The 5,533-nt window shown below is 50.5% G+C and overlaps 1 long non-coding RNA gene across 1 annotated transcript; it reads left to right on the top strand.

Moving 5' to 3' along the window:
• The first annotated feature begins 749 nt into the window (after nt 1-749).
• On the top strand, nt 750-2,692 carry LOC111824618. Its single transcript, XR_002827723.1, has 3 exons — nt 750-853; nt 1,053-1,205; nt 2,576-2,692. It is a non-coding gene; the product is annotated as an uncharacterized LOC111824618 (long non-coding RNA).
• Nucleotides 2,693-5,533: the final 2,841 nt, after the last annotated feature.

The following is a 5,533-nucleotide window of genomic DNA, read 5'->3' as shown; positions in this document are numbered from 1 at the left end:
TTTAATAGCTTGAATCTGTCCATGTAATCTATTGATGTCTAAAGTAAAGTTAGTCTGATCCCAAACTCCTAACAGGTGGTTACGAACCCAATCCCAATACCACATAGTACCATTATATATCTTAGGAGTGACACAAATCCAATCAAACTCAGCAAGACACCGAAAGGTAGAACACACTTTCAAGCTGTGCATTTGATCTCCTATAAGGAGCACAGCTTCTCCTAGTGCATTGAGCCTTTGTTCTATTTTTTTATCTATGAGCTCTTGAGCTCCTAAGGCATCCGAAACATTTTCCCCAAGCCATCCACAAAATGAGTGTGTGTATTTCCTGGGTTAAAGCTATGGCTGCAGTAGTGGCAGTAGCAATGAGGGAGAATAGAGCCACGAGGCCAGCAATAAGCACTCCGATGAACCTCTTAGGGCAGCTTAGCAAACCATTCAGTTCCCTTAATACCTGGGAGCCTGTATCCTTGTACCAAGGTCCGGTAATATTAACTGGGAGCATGACAAAGGAAGGCTGATGTAATACAACCACCTCATAACCAAAGGTGTATCTAGACACACAGTTAGACTAGTTACAGTGAATACAAGAAATTGTATACAAGTTGCCCTTAAGTACAATATCTGCAATTCCAATAAGGAGAAGGTAAGGAGGAGGTACACAAGCAGTAAGACCTGTGATCACTGTAAGGTTATCATGATGCAAAGAAATGCTACCTAAAGCGGCCATAAGCCACGTGATAAACGCTCAACATCTCTCATCAACAAAGAACTGCCAGTTAACACTACAATGAGGGATCTCTCTCACCTGTCACAATGGCTACCATCAGTCGCTCAACAAACAACAGTGCTGGTGAGGACGGGGAGAAAAGGGAACGGGACCCTGGTGTCTGCTGGTGGGAATGCAGACGGTGCGGCCACTGTATGGCGTCTCCACAAAAAGTTGAAAATGGAACTGCCTTCTGCTCCACCGATCCACTCTGGGCACGCTGTACCTGCAGGAACCCACAACGTGAGTTCAAAAGGATATGCACCCCCTGTGTTCATTGCAGCGTATGTACAATAGCCAAGATCTGGGAGCAGCCCCAAGGCCCATCACAGAGGAGTGGCTAAGGAGCTGTGGACGTCTGCACAGTGGAATACCACCGGCCCTAAAACAGACGGAAATCTCTGTGACAGCACGGATGGGCCTGGAGAGCATTATGGTAAGTAAGCCAGACGGAGAAAGACAGGCGTCACATGATCTCACTCCTGTGGACGCTAGTGAACAAAATAAACCAATGAACAAAATAGAAACAGACCGCCCTGGATGGGTGGCTCCACCGGAGCATCGTCCCACACACCAAAGGCTTCAGGTTTGATCCCAGTTGGAGTGATCAGTGTTTCTCTCTCACATCAGTGTTTCTGCCTCTCCCCGCCTCCACCACCACTTCTTCTCTAAAGTCAATGAACATATCCTCAGGGGAGGATTTTTTTTGATAGAGCCCTGGGCAGTGTAGCTCAATGGTTAGAATGTAACACCACACAACAAAGGGTTACGGGTTCGATTCCCAGTCAAGGGCATGTACCTGGGCTTCAGGTTCCATCCCCACCCTAGTAGGGGTGCATTCAGGAGGCAACCCATCAATGTGTCTCTCTCACATCAATGTTTCTCTCTCTCTGTCTCTCTCCCCTCCCTCCCACTCTCTCTAAATTAAAGTCAATGGAAAAATATCCTCAGGGGAGGTTTAACAACAACAACAAAATAGAAACAGACTCATAGATAGAGATCAAACTGACAGCTCTCAGAGGGTGGCCTGTGGGCTGGGTGAAAAGGGTGAAGGGATTAAGCAAAAAAGAAAGAAAAAACACCTCATAGACACAAACAACAGAATGGTGAGTATAAACGGGGAGCAAAGAGAGGTAAGAGGGGGGATAGATGGTGATGGAAGGAGAATTGGCTTGGGGTGGTGAACACACAATACCATATACAGTACAGCTGACATAGAACTGTACCCCTGAAACCTATATAATTTTATTACCTAATGTTACCCCAATACATTTAATTTTTTAAAAGGTACATCAGCCCTAACCGGTTTGGCTCAGTGGATAGAGCAGGGTCCTCAAACTTTTTAAACAGGGGGCCAGTTCACTGTCCCTCAGACCGTTGGAGGGCCGGACTATAGTTTAAAAACAAACTATGAACAAATTCCTATGCACACTGCACATACCTTATTTTGAAGTAAAAAACAAAACTTCAAAAAAAAAAAAAAAGGCTCTCCTAACTTCAAAAAAAAAGGCCCTGCTAACTGCAAAATAAAATAAAAAAAATAGACCTCCTAACTCAGCCGTGGGCAAACTACAGCCCGCGGGCCAGGTCCAGCCCATTTGAAATGAATAAAACTAAAAAAAAAAAAAAGACCTACCATTTTATGTAATGATGTTTACTTTGAATTTATATTAGTTCACAAAAACATTCCATCCATGCTTTTGTTCTGGCCCTCCGGTCCAGTTTAAGAACCCATTGTGGCCCTCGAGTCAAAAAGTTTGCCCACCCCTGTAAAAACAAATAAATCCTAACTTGTTCTTACCTCAGTCCTCAGGCAGCAGCAGGCTCTGCACAGGCAAGCTCATGACTGGTCCGATCACACCAGAGACTGAGAGGAGGAGTCCAGAAACAGAGAGAAGGAGGGGAGTCGGAGAGTGCGGCCCACATTCCACACATGCCTACTGCGGGCCCGGACAAGTCCGCTGCTAAGCAACAGGCAGCGGCAGGCCAGATAAATGTTTTCGGTGGGCCGCATGTGGCCCGCGGGCCTTAGTTTGAGGGCCCCTGGGATAGAGCATTGGCCTGCGGACTGAATGGTCTGGGTTCAATTCCGGTCAAGGGCATGTATCTGGGTTGCAGGCTCAATCCCCGGTAGGTGGTGTGCAGGAGGCAGCTGATCCATGTTCCTCTCTCATCCATATTTCTCACTCTCTACCCTTCTCCCTTTCGCTCTGTAAAATCAATGAAGTATATTTAAAAAATAAAAAGGTACATCCGAGCCCTTTACATTCAACATCGACCACAGCTCTGTCTAGCGATAGCTGAAGACAGGCTACTGAGCCCTCAAACTGAGAGCAGAGGACTGTTTTGAAGCTGATTTCTAAAGCCACGTCCAATCATATACCATCCGGTTGACTTTGTTTGGTCTTCTTTTCACTTGTCTGCACAAGTTAACTAACCACGGTCTACGTGGGTTTTAGCATCACAGCGCACAACTGAGCATTATGAAGATGAACACACGGAGTTGTAAAGTTTCAGTCGCGAAATGAGAGGGAGTTGAATGGGCTTCTCCCACTGCTGGAGTCCTAGCCTGCAGGCTCTCCGTGTGTATTCCCAACCCCAGGCACTCGGAATAATTTTTCAAACCTGACGTACAGTTTTATGTCTTTATTCTTCTATTTCAGTTATTCCAGGCTGTCTTCTGTTTAAAATGCAAATTGAACTTAATCGAAATGTTTTGAAAAGAAATCACTCCACACAAAAATTAAGGACAGGGAAGTTAACTTTCCAGCCTGTTGACCCGTCCTCAGGACAGTAGGAAGCACTGCAGGAATCCGGCTGCACACGTGCCATGGCCTGGCGTCTGTTCTCCACTCAGAGGGACACAGGTCCCTTTGGAATCCGACATGAACTTCTCACTGCACTGTCGTTCACAGTTCAATTCTCTGGGGAGAGAATGCCCACCCTTCGTCTGGACCAGCGGTTCTCAACCTGTGGGCCGTGACCCCTGTGGCGGTCGAACGACCCGTTCACAGCGGTCGCCTAAGACCATCCTGCATATCAGATATTTACATGACGATTCATCACAGTAGCAACATTACAGTTATGAAGTAGCAACGAAAATAATTTTATGGTTGGGTCACCACATGAGGAACTGTAGGTAAAGGGCCAGAAGGTTGAGAACCACGGGTCTAGACTCTTGGCTCTCACTCTGGAGGAGGCATCAGAACCACCTGGAAAGTTGTCCAGCTCCAGCTCCCAGGCTAACTTGCGGCTGGGCCCTGCCCCGGGGTTTCTCATTCAGAGCGTGCTGATGCGCTGGCCCGGACCTCACTGAAGACCCCGGGCTGTGCCCTGTGTCTCATCGCCGCCCCCTGTGCACCGCCCGCTCCGGAAGCCGTCCTGCTCTCCCTGGCGGGTTCGCTGATTCTCACGGCTCCCACCGGACTCTAGCATGACCCTCCCATGTCACTGTTTGCTTGTTTCTCAATGTCCAGGCACAGCTGACCCTTAGAGCACCTGGAAAGAGATGGCAGCTGGGACACAGAGGAGGAGAGGAATGGAAATAGTGCTGAGCCGGCCGGTGTGGCTCAGTGGTTGAGCATCGACTATGAACCAGGAGGTCAAACAGTTCCATTCCCAGTCAGGCACATGCCCTCTGATGGAGGCAGCCGATCAATGATTCTCTCTCATCATTGATGTTTCTATCTCTCTCTGCCTCTCCTTTCCACTCTGAAATCAATAAAATACATATATTATCAACAATATATATATGTAGTCAATAAAATATATATATTTAATAGTGCTGAGTCCTGCGGGCCTGACACTCCACGCTCCGCCCCAGTTCGTCACTGCGGCTGGTCCTGAGGCAGCCACGGCGTCACTAGTCAGGTTTGGCTGCTTTCCTGCGCCTGGAGCGGAAAAGCAACTGAGGCCCAGATGTTATCTTAGGGAGGAAGGTCAGGGGTCTGCACCACGTGACCAGCGCCATGCGGGGAGGAAAGGCTATCCTGGGGGCACGTCCTTGTTTTCCCAGTTCTGCCCGTTGCTAGGCACCCAGCACCCCGCACACCCGTGTACCTCACCTACTGTCCTTGCTCTGCTCCTGTCTGCCTACCCGCCCACCGCCCTCCCAGCATCTTCCGCCCCTCTCAGTGCTCTCTCCACCTCCGAGGGGTAACGCTTATCACCACCATTTCCTCGAACCTGATCCCAGGTTCCAGAACGTGTCCCAGAGCACGGAGACAGGAGCAGGAATCCCGGTGACGCTGGTGTGAGCTTCCCCCGGGGTCAGGGCGTGCAGTCAGGCAGCTCGTGGTGTGACCGAGCGCGGCCTCGGTGCATCGGCTGACCCATCACCCCAGGGATGTCCTCCCAGAGCCTCCGGCGGGGGCTTGTTTGGATGCGGTCATCGCAGATGGAGTGGGGTAAGGGGGGCGTGCTGGAGTGGTCAGCCCGCAAACAGCGTGCCTGGCGTCCTGAGTCACGCAGGGGGAAGAGGCCATGAGATGACGCGGCAGGAGCTGGGGGAGCTGAGGTGAGCTGCCCGCTGATGACCCAGGTGGTCTGAAGACAAGCCGACCACCAGCCCCTCACTGGGCCCAACGTCCCTCCCTCAGACGGCGTCTCCCCCAGGCCCGCCTGACACCACAGGGACAGGGCCAAAGGCCAGGCCTTCACCCATTCCTCACTCAGCAGCCACACCTGCCCCCGGGGTGGGGGACACCCACGGGAAATGCACTACAAGCCGGGCACGAGGGGCCTGGCCCGGCCCGGCTGGGGGAG

This window comes from Myotis lucifugus, unplaced genomic scaffold, assembly GCF_000147115.1.
Source record: "Myotis lucifugus unplaced genomic scaffold, Myoluc2.0 scaffold_3002, whole genome shotgun sequence".
Taxonomy (NCBI): domain Eukaryota; kingdom Metazoa; phylum Chordata; class Mammalia; order Chiroptera; family Vespertilionidae; genus Myotis; species Myotis lucifugus.
The sequence above is the reverse complement of the archived record's forward strand: the minus strand, read 5'-3'. Positions and strand labels throughout refer to the sequence as shown.